At 45.0% G+C, this 23,519-nt stretch overlaps 1 protein-coding gene across 12 annotated transcripts in view; it reads left to right on the top strand.

Moving 5' to 3' along the window:
• The first annotated feature begins 536 nt into the window (after nucleotides 1–536).
• ADD3 (adducin 3) overlaps nucleotides 537–23,519 on the top strand; it is a 184,665-nt gene continuing 161,682 nt past the window's right edge. For 3 of the 12 annotated variants that reach the window (XM_077823188.1, XM_077823195.1, XM_077823187.1), the window contains exon 1: nucleotides 537–666. The gene's annotated coding sequence lies outside the window, so the exon portion shown is untranslated. Of the gene's footprint in view, nucleotides 667–4,401; nucleotides 4,706–9,748; nucleotides 9,885–22,321; nucleotides 22,340–23,519 lie in introns of those variants that run through there. The other 9 variants (XM_077823196.1, XM_077823194.1, XM_077823189.1 and 6 more) reach the window with 4 other exon arrangements.

Below are 23,519 nucleotides of genomic sequence, written 5' to 3'. Positions count from 1 at the left end.
TGAAACCGTGAAATTTAAGATTTTTAAAGTCCTACGACCCTGAAATGTACCAAAATGGACTGTGAATTTGGTAGGGCCCTATCCATAAGGCAATTCATTCATATGGAAGATGATACATATTATTGTTTGTTGTTATTCCCTGGAACTGCATTGCACTGTCACTATTCTTTACCCATACACAGTAACTTAACAAGTAAAGATGGCAAGGAAAATATTCAGGCAGCATATTTGGCAGTTTATAAAGTTTATCTGAAGAGTAGCAAAGATTCTTTTGAAAGTGGGCAATTCCAGCTTTTCATTGAGTCATGCTCAAGCTTTTACTCAATTACTCCTTTAATATTAACCTTGACCTCTCTGTTTATGCCATTTTCCCAGTCCAACCTCCAACTGTTTCCCGTATTTTGGGAAGGAAGTGGGGATGGGGGCGGGGGCGGGGAGCGGAGGAGAATCATGTCTCTTTAAGAAAAATGCTTCTTTGCTCCTGCCAGCGCCTAGTGGTAATATAGAGCCTCTCTAGTAAGTAACACACTTTACTATCCTCCAGCTTTGGAGCTGCTGCAGTGTGTCTGTGCAGCACTGCAGAATCCCCACCTACAGAAGAGAAAAACACACACACACACACACACGCAGACATTGGCCAAACAGGAAGCCCTGGACGGCCGTTTGGTAAGTAAACTAGCAAATCTTGTATCCATTTCTTAAACAAATATGTAAAAGGTGGGGGGGGGGGCGTGGATGGGAAAGGTTGTTCATACACATTTGAAATAGATTATGCTGCATGCTGTTTTCTGCCGCTCTCCCTGTGTCCCTCAACTGCTGGAGAGACAACTCCCCCCCGTCTGCCCTCAAAGCACTTTTTGCAGTATTAATCAGCATAAACTTTCATGCAACAAGAAATTTGGGAAGAGGGAGATTTTTTTTTTTAAATGAGAGAAATATCTTGCTTTTTCCTCCAATCGCAGAGCCAAACATGGCAAGTCAAACGACATAATGCCATCATGTGCCTGGCAAAATCCCCATGTCCTAAAGCATCAAAAGGATGTGCTGATTTCCCGCCCCCCCCCAATTTTCTGAAATAATCTGGGGGTGAAGGGGAGAATGAAGGGGAGTTGAGCGCTACAGTCCCAGATCTTAGGGTCAGCAATCCGGGGGGGGGGGGGAGAAACTGGGGGGAAGATCGGTGTGCCAAGACAAGCCTTATGCTTTCCTCCACCCCCTCAAAATACAAGAGGGTTGGGAGGGGGGGTTGCACCATCCTGTGAAGGAGGATGGAGCGAGTAGTGAGTGCTGGGGGAAGGAAGTGTGGGTGTGCCGGTGTCTATGTGAGTGGTATCTGTACATAGGGGAGATGGAAAGAGTTGTATATGGAGGAAATGGAGTGCAGCGTGTGCATGCTGGGTGTGAGCTGTGTGAGGAGGAATAAAATTGTGAATGTTATTTAGGACGCAAGGGAGAAATGGATTGAATTTGGGGGAAGGCAGAAAGGTGCCTGGGGAAATCATTCGAATTTTGGGCAGGGGTTGGACGGTGCCTGGATGAAATGGCTTGAATTTGGAGAGGGGGAATGAAGTTTGTAGGGGGAATATGAAATTAGATGGGGTGGGGGTTGATTCAATATATGCGGATAGAGTGTGAATCGGAGAAATGGGAGAGAAATTAAGTGAATTGACGGCTGGATTGAGGGGAAAACGGTGTGACAGTGGAGTTTTTAGGGGGCATGGAGTAAGCGGTAGGAATACAATGGGTTGGGGTAACTGAAGGCGGTGTGCAATGAGGGGTAGGAATTAACAGGGACTAATTAACTGGAGTAACTGCAGGGGTTGCGGGGGGAGAGGGGGTAGGAATTAACTGGCTGGGGGTAATGACGGGAGGGAGGGGTAGAGATGAATTGGGTGGGGGTAGCTGCAGGGCTTGGGACAATGGAGGTGTAGGAATTGACATGGGGTAATGCAGGGCTAAGGGGTGGTGGGGCAATGGATGTGTAGGAATTAAGTGGGGGGTATGGGCAATGCAGGGGATGGAGGGGCAATAAAGGGGTAGGAATTAACTGGTGGTAGGGGCAATGGAGAGGCATTGGGGCATAGGGGCATTGCAGGGGTTGGGGCAGTGCAGTGGTGGAAGGGGCCTGGAGGGGCAATGCAGGGGATGGGGAATGGAAGAGCAATGCAGCGGCTGGAGGGGTCGGGCAATGCAGGAGCTGGGGGGGGGGCAGGAGGAGCAATGTAGGCAGTGGAGGGATTGGGGCAATGCAGGTGCTGGGGGGGGAGCTGGAGGAGCAATACAGGGGTTGGACTTGGAGGGGTTGGAGCAATGCAGGGGCTGGGGGGCCTGGGAGGGTGGGGCACTGGAGGAGCAGGAATTAACTGGTGGTAAGGGCAATGCAGGGGCTGGAAGTGGTGGGGCACTGCAGGGGAGGCTGGGGGGCGGGAGGAGCACTACAGGGGATTGAGGTGGTGGGGCAATGAAGGGGTAAGAATTAACAGTAGTGGAGGAGTTGGGGCAATGCAGGGGTAAGAATTAACAGTGTGGGGGGTTGGGGTATTGCACGGGGGCTGCGGGGAGCACTGTAGAGTCTGGAGATGGTGGGGCAATAGAGAGATAAGAGTTAACGGTGGGGGGGATTGGGGCAATGCATGGGGGGCTGGGGGAGCACTGTAGGGGCTTGAGGTGGTGGGGCAATAGAGAGATAAGAATTAACGGTGACGGGGGGTTGGGGCAATGGAGAGGTAAGAATTAACGGTGGAGGGGTTGGGGCAATGCACAAGGGGTGGGGGAGCACTGTAGGGGCTGGAGGTGGAGGGGCAATGGAGAGGTAAGAATTAACGGTGGAGGGGTTGGGGCAATGCACAAGGGGTGGGGGAGCACTGTAGGGGCTTGAGGTGGTGGGGCAATAGAGAGATAAGAATTAACGGTGGAGGGGTTGGGGCAATGCACAAGGGGTGGGGGAGCACTGTAGGGGCTGGAGGTGGTGGGGCAATGGAGAGGTAAGAATTAACGGTGTGGGGGGGTTGGGGCAATGGAGAGGTAAGAATTAACGGTGGGGGGGATTGGGGCAATGCACAAGGGGTGGGGGAGCACTGTAGGGGCTGGAGGTGGTGGGGCAATGGAGAGGTAAGAATTAACGGTGTGGGGGGTTGGGGCAATGGAGAGGTAAGAATTAATGGTGGGGGGGATTGGGGCAATGCACAAGGGGTGGGGGAGCACTGTAGGGGCTGGAGGTGGTGGGGCAATAGAGAGATAAGAATTAACGGTGATGGGGGGTTGGGGCAATGGAGAGGTAAGAATTAATGGTGGAGGGGTTGGGGCAATGCACAAGGGGTGGGGGAGCACTGTAGGGGCTTGAGGTGGTGGGGCAATAGAGAGATAAGAATTAACGGTGGAGGGGTTGGGGCAATGCACAAGGGGTGGGGGAGCGCTGTAGGGGCTGGAGGTGGTGGGGCAATGGAGAGGTAAGAATTAACGGTGTGGGGGGGTTGGGGCAATGGAGAGGTAAGAATTAACGGTGGAGGGGTTGGGGCAATGCACAAGGGGTGGGGGAGCACTGTAGGGGCTGGAGGTGGAGGGGCAATGGAGAGATAAGAATTAACGGTGGAGGGGTTGGGGCAATGCACAAGGGGTGGGGGAGCACTGTAGGGGCTGGAGGTGGAGGGGCAATGGAGAGGTAAGAATTAACGGTGTGGGGGGGTTGGGGCAATGGAGAGGTAAGAATTAACGGTGGGGGGGATTGGGGCAATGCACGGGGGGTGGGGGAGCACTGTAGGGGCTGGAGGTGGTGGGGCAATGGAGAGGTAAGAATTAACGGTGTGGGGGGGTTGGGGCAATGGAGAGGTAAGAATTAACGGTGGGGGGGATTGGGGCAATGCACGGGGGGTGGGGGAGCACTGTAGGGGCTGGAGGTGGTGGGGCAATGGAGAGGTAAGAATTAACGGTGTGGGGGGGTTGGGGCAATGGAGAGGTAAGAATTAACGGTGGGGGGGATTGGGGCAATGCACAAGGGGTGGGGGAGCACTGTAGGGGCTGGAGGTGGTGGGGCAATGGAGAGGTAAGAATTAACGGTGGGGGGGATTGGGGCAATGCACGGGGGGTGGGGGAGCACTATAGGGGCTGGAGGGCCTGGGGGTGGGGCAATGGAGGAGTAGGATTGAGGAGGGGCAGGGGTAATGCAGCTGGCTCGGGGAGGACATGCGGCCCCTCGGAAGCCGCCCCCCCGCCGGGTGTGGAAGGGCGAAGGCCCCAGCGATCTGCGGGGTGGGTGCGGGGGGGCGGCTGTGCCTGAGAGGGGTCAGAATTCACGGGCTGGGTAGGGCCAGCGGGGTGTGGGGGGGGAAGAGGCGGGAGCGAGGGGCGGAGCTGGTCCGCCCCGCAGGCCCCGTCCTTGCAGAGCCCCGCCCCCCCGCCGCCGGCCGACAACAACAGACAGCCCCTGCGGCCCCCCCCGCGCGCAGCTCGGCTCCTCAGCCCGGCGCGGGGCCGGGAGAGATTCAAACTCGGCCGAGCGTTGGCGGCGCCCGCCGTGGAGAGGGACGGGCGCGAGCGAGCCAATGGGGGAGGGGCCGCTGCCAGATAGGGAGCCGCCAGCGCGGGTGGTGGGAGGAGGAGCCCAGGTGTCCCTTCCTGCCACATCCGGAGCTCCGCCGCCCCGCCCCCGAGGTGCGCTGTAGCCGAGGAGCGGCGGGGGATGCACAAAGGCGCGCTAGCTCCTGAGGTAAACAAACGTCTCTCTCCTGCCCCGGCCCTGGGGGGCGATTCAAGACTCGCCCCCCCCCCCCTCCACGCTGGGCTGGCCGGGACGCCATGTGCCCCCCCCCCCGCGCATAGACTTCTTTCCCTGGGGGATGGTCCCCCAGCGGGGGGCTGTGTGGGGGGCCGTTGGGAGGGAGTAAGGGGGTGGCGGCGGGGGTGTGAGGGCTGTGCTTATCCCGGGCCCCTCGGCGGGGGGGCGTTCACATTGTTACACGCCCCGCGCGGGAGACGCTGTGCCCGTGCTCTGCGGAGCTGTGGGGTGTTTGCCTGGGAAGCCAGTGGGGCTGGGGGGAGAGTTTCAAGGGGGGCACCTAGAGAGGCATTCACATTGGTGTATCCCACCACGTGGGAGATGCTCCCCCTCCGCCCCCCCCGCCCCATTAGCTCTGTGGGGTGTTTGTCTGGGAAGTCAGCGGGGCTGGGGTGAGGGTTTCCTAGTGTGTACGGGTGAGGTGTGATTTATTGGGCATCGCATGCAGAGATCCCCTTAAGGAGGGTGTGAGTCAAACGCTTCCTGTTCTCCCCCCTGCCCCCCCCATCATTCAGTCCTGGGAGCTAGTTACCCTAAAATCCAGCTGGGATGCATGTCCTGGGTGTATTTTGTTTTTTTGGGGGGGGGGGGGAGGGGCTGGATGTTTGGGTGAGAAGGATGGCTTTTGGAGGAGGGAGAGGAGAGAAGTGGGGCTTTATGGCTCATCCAAATTTAGTTCAAAACATTGGCTCGCAACCCCACTGGGTTCAAAATTAATGTGATGGTTTGTGGGTAATCATCTTTGGGTGGGTGGAATTGTTTCTGGGGCTGTTGCATGATGTTGTAGTTTGGATGAAGAAATCCTAAATAAAAAGGAGGTATCTAAATGTCTGAAACATAGTTAACAAGCTTCCTTTGTGTTCCTTTATAAAATAATCTAAAGTCTGTTCCCTCCTGTTTCTTCCCAATTCATAGATTCATAGAATATCAGAGTTGGAAGAGACCTCAGGAGGTCATCTAGTCCAACCCCCTGCAATTGAGTGTTTATGTTTGGATAGATCTAATGCAAGCGTGTTGTGTTTACATGTATGTGTGCATCCTGCTGGGGCTGTTGGGCTTGGGGCTATGTAAATAAGTGGACTGAAGGGATTACCTGATGCCACCAGTATTTAGGGGAAAAGAGCATATCACTGTGAATTGGATGATCTAGGGCCCCTTGCACCCTCTGTAATTGTAAAACCTTTGCTTGCTCTATTGTTTCCATAAGTATAAGAACCTAGTAGTTGCCCATGGGCCAGAGCCATCACTTTCACAGGTGTGAATGAATCATTTCTCATCCATATTCAGAAAAGAAGTGGTATTCATGTCGGTCCTTCCCCCCATTCTTGTTAGGCTGAGTAATATGATAGAGGTTGAAAAGCAGTTGTTACTTTCATAGATATGAGTGTTACAGGGCTAATGTGGAACTTTATCTCAGTGAGGGTGTTTTCCTGGAGAGGAGCTGACGATGGAAGCGTCTTTCTCTTTACTGCAGTGCTGATCTAAAAAAAGTAGGATTTAAATAAAATGTCATCTCTGTTTGGAAAAATGTAGTATCAATATGTTGAGAGTCTTTAAACTACAGTGATGGGGAACTTTGGAGAGCTTGTAGGTCTGTATCTAGGAGAAACTTTTCTAAATCTATGTTCAAAGTGAGTAGTAGTTCTTATTACATAAATTTAGCAGCAACTTTTTCATTGGCATGGATACAGAGATCTTAAAAATTCTATTCTATTATATATAGGTTCTTATACTCTGCACTATAGTATCTGAATGGCTTCCAGTAATGCATTAAGTGATGTGACTAACATCTGTCATGTATGGTTCATTCTCTCTTATCCCCTCCCCAGGGGAAGAACTGTGTATGTAGAGCAGTGTTTTGGTAGGGTTTGGAGTCTCATTTATTTTTAAACAGAAGGAAAGGTCAAAGTGTGCCTGACATTTGGAATGCAAGGTCGCAAGGTTTACGATGGTCCTTAGTTTCTGTAGGAGATTGTTCCACAGTCTCAGCTTGGACCCCAAGAAAGCTCTGTCTCCTCCAGGCCAGAAGTTTCACTGTGCCTGAGGAGTGGATATATCAGCTATGGTTTTCATTGCAGAGCTCTAGGCAATCTTCTAAATATGTTGGGACCACCAGCCCATTGATTACGTTTGAATACAAGTATGGAGACTTGAACTTGACCAGAGATTCTATGGGAAGCTACTCTAGAGCACTCCTAAACTAGGAACTGAATTGGCCAGCTGTGGCTGTGTATCTTTAACCAAAGGAGACTGAATAGTTTACAACTATGGTGCAAAATGCTTTCCTCTACCTACTAGCATCATGTTGTCATACTCAACTCTAGCTTCTGCCAGCTTTTTTTTCATCTGTGATCTGATCTTGTACAAGCACCAGACTATCTTGGTGGGAGTGCTATGGTTGTGTGGGGTGAAACAAAGGTAGAGCTCTATGTAATTCACATAGTGCTGGTACTGTAGTTTATGGCATTTTACCTGCGTCCCTGGTGGATGGATATAATTGTTGAATAGGACTGAAGAGCGAATTGATCCTTGTGGGACTTGACAAGTGAAGGGTCTAATGGCAGAGGCATAGTGACCCATCACGATTCTTGGATTTAAATTATTTTAGTATATTCTGCTGGACCTCTGCCACCTCTCTTAAGTAGGACAACAGTTTCTTATGGTCAACAGGGTTGAGTGCTGTAGAAAGGGGAAGCCATTCATTTTCATCCTCCTGGACATCATCCGTTAACAGCAGGAGATCATCCTTCAGTGCCACTAAAGCTGTTTCTCTCCCATGTCCTAGCATGAATCCAGATTTGTGCCAGGCGTAGCATATTGACTTCAACTAGATAAGCTCGTACAGTAGAGTCGCATCTTACGCGCGGGTTAGGTTCTAAAGTCAGCGCATAAGGCGAAAATCAAATATAGACAAAAAGACAGACGGAAGAATGAAAGAATAAAAAAGGGAGAAAGACAACTTCAGCGTCGTTATGTGCAAACTGGAGTGCCTCAGGATGGCCAGGAGCATTGTCTATGATCAGCAACACTTTAAAGTCAAGTCCTTTCTTTTCGAGGTACCTCTTGAGCTCCAGAATGAAACACTTGTGGAACCAATCCGGAAATAATGGTGCCGTCACTCAAGCCTTTTTATTTGATTGCCAGAACACAGGCAGGAGATTTTTGTTCTTGCCTTTTAAGGCATGGGGATTGGTAGCCCTGTAGAGCAAGTCCAGCTTTCTTAAATGCCTAGCTGCATTGCCACAAGACAGCACAGTCACACGGTCTTTAGGTGCTTTGAAGCCAGGGGCTTGTCTTTCTGATTTTTGAAGTGTAAGTGCAGTTGAACATTTTTTTTCCAGAAGAGCCTAGTCTCGTCAGCATTAAAAGCTTGTTCTGGAAGATAGTCCTTTTCATCTATGATTTTCTTTAATTGTTCGGGGTAGGCTTTTGCTGCCTCTTCTTTGGCAGATGCAGCTTCACCAGTAGTCTGCACATTTTTGAGGTTGAAACGGTTTCTAAAACTGTTAAGCCAACCTTGGCTGGCATTGAATTCCTTCTCATTGGAAGGCTGTCCATCTTCAGCAAGAGGTTTGAACAGCGCGCAGAGGCTAAGAGCCTTTTCTCGCAACGCGTTGCCATCGATAGGCACACGTTTATGGTTCATGTCTTCCAACCATAAGTTTAATGCCTTTTCAGTCTTCACTAAAGTCTTATCACGCACCTGGCTCATCACCTTAGCAGTTATTGGAGCACTTGATGCCACTGCTTGACGAATTTCTCTCTCTCAGATCTTGATGGCATGGATGCTAGATTCGTTGCGGCCATATTTACATGCCACGTTGGAGACTGACGTACCATCTCAAGTCCAACACAGTCAGTTTTTCCTCCAGCATTGGAACAGATGATTGTTTCTTTGGTTGAGCACCAGATGAAGTAGTTGGCTTGCGTTTAGGGGCCATGTTGTATGAAAAATACGTATCTTTAAACACTAGAATCACACTCAGCGCGGTGAGATGCTCACCAGATCGGTGGTCAGCGATCGATCCAATGGGGGGCGATTTATTGCGTCTAGTCTAGACATGATAAATCGACCCCTCGAGTGCTCTCCCGTCGACTCCTGTACAGTACTCCACCGCCGCAAGTTATTGTTTTTCCTTTCTTTTTTTCTTCCTGCCGACCTCATATAGTTGAATTCACGAAAGTTAAATGCACGTATGGTGAAACTCCACTGTAGTTGGCCTTTGGCTTGATCCTCTGAGCTTGCTCAGAAATTAGTCTGATCCTGGGCAGTAGCTAGCTAGAACTGATGTATCCAGGTGGGTTTCTTCAGTGTCTGTTGTGCTATTGCAAGTTTGAAGGCGGAAAGGAAGATTCTTTTTCTAAATGAGGCATTGGCTATTTCAGCCACAAGTGTCATTGATTGCTCATGACCTTTTCACCTGTTAGGGTATTCGCAGGTCTTGGGTTGAGACTCCTTTAGTGTGTCCAGTATTTCACAAGGAATGAAAGTACCGGACTTGGAGAATGCAGACAGGTTGGTTGCCGCCTGGTAGGCGGAGTGAAGCCATGCTGTTTGAAAAGCCTTTCTCTGTGTGTGTGATCTGATCAGTGAAGTAGGATGATGGATTCTGTTGTAGCCTGTAGGCGCTCCAGTTTCATGAACCGGTTTATCACCGTAGGATAGCTCCTTAGGTGGGATTTGGTAGCTTCGGTGGAGTGATAGGAAGGTTCTGTTGGTGACTGTAATACAGTCTCAGCACAGGCTTTGAGAAATTTATATTTTATCCTGTCTGTTTCAGCCTTTGATTTCTACCATCAGTCCTTGAGTTTCTGACCATCTCTCTTCACCTGGTGCAGGGTGTCAGAAAACCAAGGAGATCTATGTGGGAGATGGTGAGGGAGGGGCTATTTGGAGGGGGGGGCAGTGGATTGATGGTCGAGGCTAGTATAAGTCATAATGATTCACTAGATCCTTGATTCTTTGTCCTACAGGCAGAGTTCTTGCTGTACTTTAGCATGCTTTGGAATTTGATGAGTGGCTAAGAGTCTTCATGGTCTAATCAGAGTCATTGGTCTTGTTGCCTGGGAGGTTGGAGAGCTCCGACTACTGTTTTAATGAGGTGATACGGTGAGTCCAAGACCACGTCCTCTGTTGACATTTAATCCAAAAACCAGGTCCAGACTGTGACTGGCTACATTGGCTGGAGCAGAGGTAACCCATGAAAGTTATAGGGAGGCAGTTGAGTTAGGCAGGAGTTGGGTTTTTGCATCTGCAGTATTGTTGGTGTGAACGTTGAAATCTCCCAGGATGATGAGCCTGGGATATTACCTTGTCAGCTATGGAAATGAATCAGGGAGCCCCTTTGTGAACCCTTTAGTCTTTGGTGTTGTGTAAATGAGCACAGAATCTTAGCTATGGTTCTGTTTCTGTTGTTCATTCAAATGTATCCACTGAACTTGTCTTACCTGAGGCACCTCTTTTGGATGTTTGAAGAGAAGATGAGTGCAGTGATTCTTGCCTTTTCTGAGTCAGTGATAGGCTGAGCAGCCCAATACTACTCAATAGTCATGAACTAGCACAATGATTCTAGCCTTGAATTGCAAATGATGCAGGGGAAACTATTTTAAATCCAGATGTAGTCACTGATTTAAAAAAAAATATATTTTATTAGTGGATTTTTTCCTAACAGCTTTCTTAAACAAAATGAAAATTTTTGTCTTAACCTACCCAGCCATGACTCATTTCCATTGAATCCAGCCTTTAAACGTACGTGTGACTCACCTGCTGGTGCATCCTCTGTTGGCTGGGCAGGGTGTAGCACGCTTTCCTGTTTTAGCACACCCTGCTGACTGACAGCCCTTCCAGCCATGAGGTGGTCTGCTGCTTCTTGCAAGTTGGTCTTCTCTCTGGGTGTCAGAGTTCCACCCCCCTCCTAGTGTATCAATAGTCCAACAAATAGTAGTCTGTTAACTTCACATTGGCCCTTCAGTCTGAGTCTGGGCTCACTAGTCCTTACCCCCATGGTACTGGGGGGTGTGTGTATGTGGTTTTTGCTCAACCTTGGTAGGGGAACCCAGGGCTTCCCTCTCCACTATCTTCTGGTCCAGGGAACCTTGGAGAAGCAGTCAAGGCCTGACTACACCAACCCCCTCTGCCTCCCCAGACCACTTTCTACCTTGCTGTTTTTTGGACGTTTGCCTTAGCCTATTTGTGGGCTCCCTTAGCCTCTTCCAGAGCTGCTTAGCATTTTCTGCTATCCAGCTGGTTCTGCTGGAGGGCTGTTTTCTCCACTCACCTCACAAGATAGCCCCTACTCAGCAGGAGTCTTCTGCTCTCTGTATGTCCCTCCACCAATGTAAAGAATCCTGGGTGTAGCTGAGTGAGGCTGATTGTGGCCACAGGCTCTCATTAACCTCTTCAGGCCTAGTGTGAGGTTGGTACACCCCATCACAAAATTGTTCAATTTTGTGTAGCAGAAGATGATAGGTTAAGATAGTGCCTTATATCTCAAGGTACACTACAAATTTCAGATATACAGGAATAATTTCAGATACCAATGAAATATAACCACTTCTGGAGGAGAATGTTAAATAGCTGCAGTATTACACAACACCACTACATAACCGCGTAGAGCAGAAAATGGAGAAATCTATCCATTTGAAGTTACAAAGGAAATTAGGGTCCCGGTCCTACAAACTGACCAAATGGCCAGACTTGAGGCTATCACAGAACTTTCCTGCTGCACCAGCGTTTTCCTTGCATTATGTTTTGTAATGCCGGTTGCCTTATAAACAAAACAATGTGTTTGCTATATCATTTGGCACAAAGTAATGAATAAAAGCTATATGATGACTCCTAGGGAATGAGAATTTATGACTTGAACCATTAATGTGCTTCGAATAACCACTGTGGCATATGGTCTTGGTTGTGTATCTACTTCTTACAGTAACTTTCAGATAAATGGCATGTAGAGGAAATGCTTCCATTCCCGCCCCCCCATTTCAGATGCACTAGTATGTTGCCTAACCTCTAATGAAAGTGTAAAGTGTTGTTTGTTTTAAAATATGTCTCTAAATACCTTACTCATGTGTTTTTTATGAACAGTTTGTGGCTTGGGTTACTAGTTAGCTGTGAAAAGATTATTAAACAGGAAAATGCTTAGAGGCTAATAGCTTCCCTCCTCCCCCATTTAAAAACATTAACTCTTATTCTTGTACTAACTTCTCAGTTTATACTTGAAAGTTTCAACCTGTTTGGGTACTAGGGTTGGATTTCCCCCTACTCCTCCTCATACCTTCACAATTCAGTATCTTTCACTTAATCAGAATAAAGAAAAGGAGGACTTGTGACACCTTAGAGACTAACAAATTTATTTGAGCATAAGCTTTCGTGAGCTACAGCTCACTTCATCGGATGCATTCGAATGCATCCGATGAAGTGAGCTGTAGCTCACGAAAGCTTATGCTCAAATAAATTTGTTAGTCTCTAAGGTGTCACAAGTCCTCCTTTTCTTTTTGCGGATACAGACTAACACGGCTGCTACTCTGAAACTTAATCAGAATAGCGGTTTTATCAAGACATTGTCCTTGGAATTTATTTAAACTAATATTAACAAATGGTAATGACTGCTGCTTAGTTGGGATGGTACTGTATTAACATAAGTTCTACTTATTGGGTTGTGATGGTTAAACACATTACAGAGGTCTCATTCTCCACCTTGGTCTCCTAAAGGCTTTGTCTTCACTAGGAAAAAAGCTAACATGGGGGAGTAAGAACATACTTATGTGGTAGCTAAAACAAGGTAAAATCCTAGTGAAAACAAGTTGGGTTATGGCCTTAATATGTGTCAGCATGTTAAGGTAAAGACTAGTGGGGGAGCCTGGGAGTTACCTTAACCTTCTAACTCATGTGAAAGCTATAACTTGCCTTGTCTCCACTAGGAGTTTCCCACATTAGCCGCACCTCCTTCCTAGTGAAGGTAAGGACTTGTAGCCTGTTCCTGCTCCCGTTGAAGTGAATGGGATTCTTGTGGTTTACTTGGGTGAGTGCAGGATTGACATCATATTAAGTTGTCAAAATAATGATTCAAATGACGAAATCAAGATGAAATGCAGGGAGTCAAAAATTTCCTCCCATTTTGTTTCACTTTGATTCTCAATATCCTGCCTAGAGCATAGAGGGTGTCCAGTTTTAATTTTGGAAAGCAGTTTTAAACAGTCTGCTGTGCTGGCTCAAAGAGGAGGATTCTGTTGAATCACTTCTAAAGTTTGCTTTAGTTTTGTCTTTCTATTTCATGTTTTGTACATGTACTTTTCCATCTTAAGTTATATTTTTAACTCTATTACCTTTACATTTGACTGACTACAGACAGTGTGCATAGTGATGCATACTATTATTTATTACATGCCCTTTGTGATATAGGTCAGAGGCCAGCCAGTTCTGGGACTCGTGGTAAATGCTGTACAGATTTATGGTAAATGACTGTGCCTGCCCCCAGAGAGTTTACAATCTAAATGCAGTTGCATGTGTATTTCCCTTATAAATGGTACGGTCACTACCTTGTAACTCTCAAAGTTGTACTCTTTTGGTTCAAATTTGGTATGCTTGCTCTTTAGCAGGAAGGGGTTTCTTTTAAGTTTAATCAAAAACAGTCAAGCCCTTTTTCAATATAAAGTGGTCTGGAAAATGCTTATTGTCTTTGCAGAAAAATACTTCTGAATTTAACAGCCCTACCATATCAGTGGAAGTTCATAGAAACTTGAGATTTGGTAGTGATATAAACCCTAGGATGTAGATTTGCCTTTTGTTGGACTGGGGATGATTTTGCCAGATTATAAAAGCCTATAAATGTTTCATTTATATTCATTGTTACTCTTAATATTTGACATAATTCAGTCTCCCAAAGTTTCTTGGCAGTGTGTATACATATGTATATTAATGCACAAAATATGATGTGTACGGTTGCTCTAGGCATAACATGCCTAACACACAACCACCAAAGCAAAGAAATAATAAAAAATAATTTAAGGCATCTAACATGACACAATTTATTCCTCCAACCAGACTCTCACTTTACCACTAGAATAACCACCATGCAGCATGAACAATAAACTGCAGTCATAACTCTGTTCTAGTAGGAATGCCAGCCTTCCAGCATCCCGTATCCCAAACTGCCTGCCACCATAAACAGCCAGATTTCTCCTAGCCTTCTCCTCTGTTTTGCACTATTCTGGAAAATCACACTTACACATACCTGAACGCTGCCTGAGTAAGGTATGTTCTAGTGGTGAATGCTCTCATGGAGCTCCTGGTCTCTGACAAACCAGCAGTTACTTCAGAGGGGACCACGGTCACTTTGAAATTGTTCAGTGGGCTCAGGAGCTTTGCTCAGGAGCCAGCAGAGGATCTTGGTGAAGCTGTTTAACCCATTCAGTAACACATCTCCTAATCTAGTTGAACAGTTTCCCATAGATCCTGGTCTTCAGCAAAACAGCAGTACTGTGTTGAAGAACCTGGTCTCATGGACTGAAACTATTCAGATGATTCAGGAGCACTAGCGAACTCGCTGAATAGTTTCACTAAGCTCCTGGACAACAATGAGCCAACAGTAGCTGCTTCATGGAAGATGTAGGTTGTTGTCATAAATCATAATCTCCCTCAGCTAAGTGTGACACAAACCAAGTTGTGATGTAAAAACCTAATTATTTTGTTAATTATTACATAACCCCAGAGAATCCGCCAAATTCTCACAATGCACTTTTTTTTTGTAACTCTCTACAGTTTGCGGTTTTTAAATTAATGGGGCTCAAATTTTGAGACTCAGAATGTGAACTTCTGGGAGGCCAATTTGTAATTGACTAGAATGCAAACTAATTAACCACTTTAAAAAAAAAAACTTCAGAAAATGCAAGCTTTACTCAGAGATAATGGTAGAGATTTGGGGGGCAGATATTCTGTGGGTTTTTTTTTTGTTTTTTTTCATACAGAGAGCTTGAACTTCTGCTTTAAATGCAAAACTGAACATAAGTTTAAATAGGGTGATGCGTTGGCACTGCCATAACAGGAAAAAAAACTCTGTTGACTAGATGATATTTTGGTCTAACGAGGTCTTCGATGGTTCTTTCCACAGGGAGGACCTGACCATGTGCCGCTATCTACAGTGGGTGATCCCAGCATAAGCCCAGTCTACCAAAAGGGGCAGAGGCAGGGGCGGCTCTGCCCTTGGTGGGCCTTCTTAAGTTTCTCCAGATAGGTGATCAAAATGAAAGTCACAAACATTAATGTATTCAGGGATACTCCCTCCCTGTGGCTCTAGCAAAGAGGGGGGGACAGTGAGTCTACAGTGCTGCCTATGATTCAGCTCCAACATGGGGGGAGGTGGGGTGGGTTGTGGAAGTTGCTCTGGCTGGGTCTCTGAGTTAGGGTCAGTGTCCATCTTATCCTGGTAGTCCGTTGTATTGTCCTCAGGGTCTGGGTAAAGGTCTCGTGGGTAGGAGTTGGGAGGCAGAGCCAGCTCTACCACGAGGGCCTCTCTGGCACCTTCTGTGTCCAGTGGGATCTATACACCCCATCACACTTGGGATTCTGCTGAATGCACACGTGTTTAATAAAGTAGAGTGAAATTTTGGGTTTAATGGGTATTATAGTGGTGCTCAGAGGGTCCAGTCAAGATTGAAGGCTCCATTGTGTTAGATGCTATACAAGCCTTGTAGAGCTTACAGTCAATCAAAACCATGCTGCACAGTTCTAGAAGCAGATGTGATTCTTTGGGATTTCATATAGCAAGAATCCTCAAATGCATCTTTTGACTTGAGTATATACACACACAGAGAGACAACGTTCTTCAAGTGATTTAAAATCTGTTATTTTCCTAAATGTTGCAGGATGGAATTCAGAAAGTTCACTGTCTACAATATTTGCCTATCTAACTGCCAAAGATATACTCTCCAAAGGTGACTCTAAAATAAAATTATCATACAGAAATTCATGCTGTCTTCTATTCTCCATTATGTAATCTCTGTCCCCATCAAAAATTTAAAATGATTTTTAGGGTATGAAAGAATATATCTTTTCTATTTGATGGATATTATGGTGAATACAAGTTAGAATTCTTGCTGGCCTGCTGATGGTACGGATTGAATATTTAAAATTTGTTGTTAGTCTTTTATACTTGATGCATGACTGGCTTGGCATTCAAAGAAGGTATTCATATTCTATGTTAAATATCTTTAAAAGACTTAAAGAGCACAGTTAAAATGCTTTGCAGATCTCTCCAAATATGTGCTTAGTTAGAACAAAGAAAATTCAGTTTCTAAGACTGAAGGCCAAATGTCCAAAGTACATCATTCTAGTAAAATTTTTATTATTTTTTTTGTAATAAAAAAGGACAGTTAACTCGAGCAACTGATTACAAAAAACTATATCCAGATGTCATGTGTTTTCTTCTGCAATAATAGGCAGTGCTGTGCTTTGAAAAACAATTGGTAAGAGACAGGCCAAAGTACGCCTATAGCCAGCAAAACACGTTTTATGAGTTTTTTCTGATCAACATAGTCAAACATCAAATAATAAACTAAACATTTGAGGGAGGGGAGCAGGGAGGAATCAGCAAGTATGTCAGTTTTTTATTTTGTTTTTGAAAATGGTAACTTCATTTATATTATCTTCAGTGCCTTCATGTTGCTGGGCTCCAGATAACATGATGAAGGGATACCTTTTGAAATAAGACATGCTATTTAGATCCCAAATAAAAGCTTCCTGGTGAGGTTTTGCAGGATGTGGGGTTTTTGTTGTGTATTTAAATAGTGTACTATGATGTTGTGTACCTGAACACAGCAATATAGTGCTAGCATGAGAGAACCATGAATCAAAACTGACTAGAAATAATATTTGAAACTAAACAGTGTAGCTTTCTTGTCCAAGCAGAATGAAGTGCAAATTATAAACAGCATAAAGTAAATTCAGTTTTTTTTAAAAGTCTAAGGTTTTGGTGTTAACACTATTCAGATCTAAGATTCTTCCTGTATCCTTAAACAGGTGGCATAGTGGGAACGTGGATTCAATTTTTACATCCATTATCTTCTGAGCCAACATACTTCAAAAAACTGAAATATTTGATTCTGTTCTTCTCTTTCCGCTTAATATTGACATTTTTGTTGTGCTTTGCTTAAAGCTGTGGTACTACTATAAATATTGGTCTGCTACTAATTAAAGTAATTTAATCACTAGGGGAAGTTAAATTCATTGTGTCAGGTAATATCTGATCTAGCTCATAAGAGAAAATATAGCCTGCAGCTTTGCATATATGTGTTATGACACCATTTTTTTCCAAACTGACAATACTCGTTGCTGTAAGTCTGTAGTACTACTTACACAATAATCCACCTTTGTAATATAAATCTAATGTTGTTGCCATTCCCGGGAGTAAAATTGAATTTCACCGACTCCCATCTCTACCTGTGCCAACAAAGGTTTTGTTTAAGTATACATGCAAACAATAAGGCTCTTTCATACAAGGTGACCTTTGGTATATTTTGCCTTGAGATATCACTGGGACATGTTGTAAAGATTTTAGTTACAGCCCCCAATTAACTATACCATGCCAGTGGTTAGCTGTCAAAACTTGTTTGAAGATGACAGTAAAATGTTTTATTTGCCTATTAAGGTTATGTAGAGGTCATTTGTTACTATTTTTTTCTCCCTATAGTATACACGCAGCTCCCATTGATGCTAATGGTTATAACATGAAATATACCTGACCAGGTTCATAATTACAGAAAATACATGGGTTCAAAGTACAGAACTGGCAGGTGCAATATTTGTATATCTATCTTTTTAGACTGATCTGCTTATTGATTAACATGGGGAAATGTGTATGATGCCTATATTTTAAATGAAAAGCTGTCAAGGGTGACGTAGCACAAAATGCAACCCTTCCATTCCCATCTCTAACTTCCTTTCCTTTCCCCTATTGTCCCCCAGTAAAAGAAACTAAACATAATCCTATTTTTTGTTCCAGAAACGTATTTGCTCTCAGGAACAGAATGGGCAAAGAGAAACTTGCAAATGAGATTCACAATGTCAATAAATCGCAGGTTTTTTTTTTTTTAAGTTGCCCATTTTAATGGTGGAATTTCAGCAGTGCTAAAGCCCTTCGTCGAAAGGGCTGTTAAAGGTTTTTGTATCCTCATTGGAGACGGAAAGGTTTATTTTACCCAGTTTATTTTAAAAAATATTGGTTCTACCAATCTTTAGACTATACCTCTGAAGTTGCTACCATAAGTCCCCATCCTGAAATCAGATACACACAGGCACAAGGGTCTACCTGCATAGATAAGATTGTAGGACTGGGATCATAGTTTGTGAGTATAAGAATGTAAAGAGATCAGTTGCTTAACTGTAATAAAGATTGAGTCCTTTGTGAAACCCAGCCAAAATATGGAAAGAGTCATTGCTGCATGTAGTTTGGTAGATTTTTCAGGTAGAAGGGCTTCCAAAAATGGAAAGGCCTGGCCACTTATATGAGGCTTTGAGATGTAATATGGCAGCTGTTTGGTTAAAGTTGTTCTTGGTACAGGACGCTGACAGAAAAGCTGTTTCGGTGGTGGTAGAAGCACTTTTTGGTGGGTCCATATGGATAAAAGATCTCCCTACCCCTCAGTGCAGAGGCGGTTTGTTTGATTTCCCCATAGCTTGAAAATGCAGCATGGTGGAAGGCTTATCAGAGTAGTTACTTTGGGACAAATGTGACACTGGTGAATCTATGAAGGTTTGAGATTACTAGAGGAAAATCCACAAGGAGATGCATGGCAGCTTTCAGGAGGCTGAAAGAGAGATGGCACTTTCTTGCAGAGTTTGAAAAGCCAATTCTGCTCTCTTGAGTTTGTCAGAGTTTGGAGAGTTCATTCCTTTGGAGCACTGGGAATTTAAGGGGAAAGTGTGAGGAAAAGTTTTGGTTCTCCTCCCAAATACCAGGACTGTCTGGGCAAGAGGATATTCAGGGACTGAAGAACCTATATGTATTGGCACCAATGTGGGTGGAAGATAAGGAGTGGTAAAGCTGCCATTTCTGTAGTAGTAAGTGTTAGAGCATGTGTAGTGGCTTTACTCCAGTCCTTTAGCGGTTGTATCTTTTAATGGTTGGGGTTTTTTTTTTTTTTTTAAGTTTTCTATATTTCTAAAGGACTTGAACCACGAATAGGATCTGAAATATATTTTGCGTATTCTGGAAAATGTTTGGTTTACTTGTGGTCCTCCGCGGCCCCACCCCCTCCCCCCATTGGAGAGTGAAGTTTTTTCTATAGAAGAGGAGCTACAGTAAACTTTCTCTGGGGTAAGAACACCATCCTCAGTGAAGAAGTCCATCAAAATTTTTGTAACTGTTCCATTCGTTCAAGTCTGTCTGTACAGGATCTCCCCTCATCCTGGTTAGTATGAGGGCAGGTAATAGCACCAGAAAGTGGCAGTAAAAAAATCGGTCCCTTCTTACTATGAAATACTGTAGAATTGAAGTGTGTTCGTTATTATCAAAACTGTATAGCTTGTTAGTGATCCTGTGTTTCTTGAAAATTCTCCCTGAGTAGATGGCAGAATCAGACCCATATCTGACTGTTACTTTGCATGCTTGATATCTTCATTTATGTGTTTGCCTTGAAATTTTGTGTCTGGTTACAGCCTGCTGACATTTGCTGCAATGACACTTCAGAATACATTTGTGTTTGGAGATGATGGTGAGAGATATTGAGCTATAGCATGTGGATGAGCAGATTAATAGCTTGCATTAGAACTCCATCAGACACTTCAAACTGTACGGGAATTAAATTGACATGAAGTCATAAATATACATTTTCAGAATCCAGCTACAGCTGAAATACAAGACAAGTTTGATGTACATGAGTAGAAATTTTTTGCTGGGGTTATTTTTGGAGATGCAGACATAAAATACGAGACTCAAATGGCATATGAATGCATATACCAAAGTGTAATACGTTGTCTTTTGTCTGCATTATCCACATAATTGAAATCTTTCTTCTACAGCCCAAAGGGAAATCCATAGTGTAACTTCTTGGAAATAGCAGCAGAGAGTCCTGTGGCACCTTATAGACTAACAGATGTATTGGAGCATAAGCTTTCATGGGTGAATACCCACTTCGTCGGATGCATATAGTGGAAATTTCCAAAGGCAGGTATATTTATATATTGCATATTTATACCTGCCTCTGGAAATTTCCCCTCCCTCCCCGCACCTCCTGATCAGCTGTTTCATGGCATGCAGGAGGCTCTGGGGTGGGACGCGGGAAGAGCAAGGGCACTGCAGGGTCAGGGGAGGGGGCGGGAAGGGGTGGAGTGGGGGCACTGGATCCACTCTTCTACAGAAAATTCACCAGCCTCCAGGTTGGGAAGTATCATTGTACTTAAACCAAATGTTTCAGTAAGTTAAAGCTATTTTGCTGTAACAGTAAGTTGACCTCAAAGAGTTGACAAATTTCTGTTTATTAAAAAATGTTCCTCATATATTTGCACCAAGAGATGTTCTTCACGTTGTGCTCCTTATTCCTGCATGTATGAACACTCAAACCTGCCATCTCCCCTATGATAAATGGGGCAAGAGGAAGAGCAAGAGAGTCACATGTGCATGTGCACCAAAAAAAAAACAAACCACTGAGCCAACAAGATAGCTACATGCCTTATTGAGCAACCATGTGATAGTCTGTAGTAGAGACAAATAGCAAAGCAAGCAGATATATGGTAGGCCAGAGGTGGCCAACCTGTGGCTCTGGAGCCACATGCGGCTCTTCAGAGGTTAATCTGTGGCTCCTTGTCTAGGCACCGACTCCAGGGTTAGAGCTACAGGCGCCAATTTTCCAACGTGCCGGGGGGTGCTCACTGCTCAACCCCTGGCTCTGCCACAGGCCCTGCCTTTGTTGCATCTTGGTAGCTCAGTGAGTCTTTGTCCACTGTGTAAAATGTATTCTGCAACATCTAGATAAAAATAATTTCTCTACTTTTTCCTTTGGTCTTAGGAATGGATGTGTAGTTCTTATTTATATAAAATTGGTTTAAAACAATGAAATGAGGTAAATTAGTACGCGTAACATTGTTGAAGACAGTGCTTTCCTATAATGTTAGTCTGATATCTCACTTAGCTTGAGATGTATATTCGTTGGGTATTAGCATTTTGTCAGTAATATTTTTTGTGTGAGTTCAGGAATCTGCTTCAGAGTAGCATACAACCAAAACTACTAATGGCATGTATGCTTCTGAAAGTAGTGAAAATCTCTCTTCTCTTCCCACCCAGACACTGATCCAAATAAAAGGAATAGAGGCTGGTAAATTTGGATTCTCCTATTGTTTAACACAACTTCTAGAGATGACAGAAAGCTGTTAATTGTTTACTTTCCCCAAGTTAGGTCAGTTAGTCTCTGTGTATGTGGCAAATGACACTCGCAGTATTTATACTGTATGTATTATCTGCCCTATAAATAGACCTTCACATCCTTCCCATTCCCCCCAGATTTCCAATGCCTCTTTTCTAAAGTGGGAACCCCTTCAAGAAGGATATGGTGATCATCTTGCAGGCATGAGGTGTGAATATTTTTTTATTGCTCCTTGTGAATTCATTGCATATGAAAAGTCCTGGAATATCAGTCCTAGAGACTTGCAATCCTTTATCTGCAGAACAGATAGAACATGGACAATGGCTTACCACTCATCAGCAATATACCTCAATTTTATTTCTGAAGAGACCATCATAGGGTGGGGTAAAGTAATTCAGTATGCATGCTCATTCATTCCTTGCCATAGCTACCAAGTACCAATATTGGTATGATACAGACACTAGTGTCCTAGGAATTGGATTTGAAATTACTTACCTTAAATTGCATATGTTGGTTTGTCTGAATGATGGTAATGACATTGTCCATTTCTGACTACACATGGATTTGAACTAGTGACCCTAGAAGTGAAAATGTCATGTAAATTTCTTAATAATTCTGTGTCATCCTCTCTCCTCCTGAGACAGTGGTTTTATTTGCTGTCCCAATGAGAATTTAGCAGAGTTTCTAGCCATATACTTGTAGCCTGTGTAATTCACTATACACATTTCTAAAGCAAAAGACAGATATTAGGAGTATGAATATTTGCCACCAGTGCAGACAGTGGGTTTGCCGTTCTCACATGGTAGGTATTTAGAGATATTAATAATTCATAGATTGTAAAGCCAGAAGGAACAACTGTAATAATCTTATATGACCTTGTAGCAGGGTGGTCACCTGCTCCAGCCTTAAAGGGCTTAAAACAGTCCAGGAGAGGGCTGTGGCTGGGAGCAAGCAGTTCCCAGGCTGATTGGGGGAAGCAGACTCAGCTGTGGCCATGCTCCAATCAGGGCTCAGTTGGCCCTTATAACAGGGCAGTGGGCCAGGAGCAGACACTCTCACTCTCTGCCTTTAGGGGGAGAAGGGCCTGGCTGCTGGGGAGTCTACCAGAGTACCTGAGGTGCAGCAGGACTGGAGGAAGGTCAGAGGAACTGGGGAGCTCCGGCCTGGAAACCCCCCAGGCTACAGGCCTAGTGGAAGGCCAAATAGGTAATGGGGTTGCGGAGGGCAGCCCAAGAGGTAGGCAGAGGCAGCAGGTCCAAACCCCCTTTGGCTGTGATGATTGGCTTATACACTGCAGTCCGCCCCAGTGTGCAGGGGCTCAATGGTGACTGGCAGTAGCCAAAGACTGAGGCGAGGTGGGGCTAGTGGGTGGGGGCTCCCTGGGGAGGGGAGATCCAGAGACTGGTGGGGGTATTGCCAGGGAGCAGCACCCTGGGTAAAAGGGGCACCGGGGTCCAGGAGGGATACAGGGGCCAGCGGCAAGCTGGACACCGGCCTGCAGAGGGTGCTCCGGAGGCTGGGAGAGCTAATTCCCTGAGACCAGTCAGAGGCGCCGCAGGGGTGAGTCTCACGCCGCTACAGACCTCCTATATTACAGACCATAGAACTTCCCTGAATTAATTTCCATTTGAAATGGAGCATATCTTGTACTTAGCACCCAGATATCTTTCTTCTTTCCATATCTCCTCCAGCAGAAGGGCTTCCTTAGTTGGAAGAAAAAAATGATCTACTTCAGGTTAAGTTAGATCCTCTGCCCTAGAATGCGTTTGGATCAACATGGGGCTTATAAAGGGAAAAAAGCAGAGGAGGAAAGGGAGAAAATGCTCCTCATGTTTCTCTAACCGCCTCTTTTCATCGTGAGCCCTTTCTGCTCTGTGTCCAGTATCGGTATTTATCACGCTTGTCTGGGCCTTCTCCAGTCAAACTACAAAAGCAGCTGCAACTGGCCACAGTGAGAGTGGTATGTTTTTATATAGAGTAGTATAAACAAGTCATTGTCTGTACTGACTTTGCTAGTTCTTTTTATGTAGCCTATTGTAAAACTAAGCAAATATCTAGATAAATTGATGTACTCTCCTGAAGACCTCTGCATACTGTGGTTGAGAACCACTGACCTAGAAGGTTCCTAAATCTTCATTTATAAGTCCCTTTTGTTTCTGGAATATCCAACACCAGATCAAAAGTAAAAACTGAAAGGCGCTGATTAATTTTAATTTTTGCCTCATGTCAGCAGAAAGCTCTTGACTAATAGAATCAAAATATTGGTAATTATGGAAAATAGGCTTTATAAATGTGATAGCGAAAGGACTTTTTTGTCAGAAGTAAGGATGGCAATGGTGTTTGCTGTCAAAATTACATTCAACAAAAATTAATATGCTGTCAAAGA

This window comes from Eretmochelys imbricata, chromosome 7, assembly GCF_965152235.1.
Source record: "Eretmochelys imbricata isolate rEreImb1 chromosome 7, rEreImb1.hap1, whole genome shotgun sequence".
Taxonomy (NCBI): Eukaryota; Metazoa; Chordata; order Testudines; family Cheloniidae; genus Eretmochelys; species Eretmochelys imbricata.
Note: the sequence above shows the minus strand (reverse complement) of the source record. Positions and strands in the feature narration are given on the sequence as shown.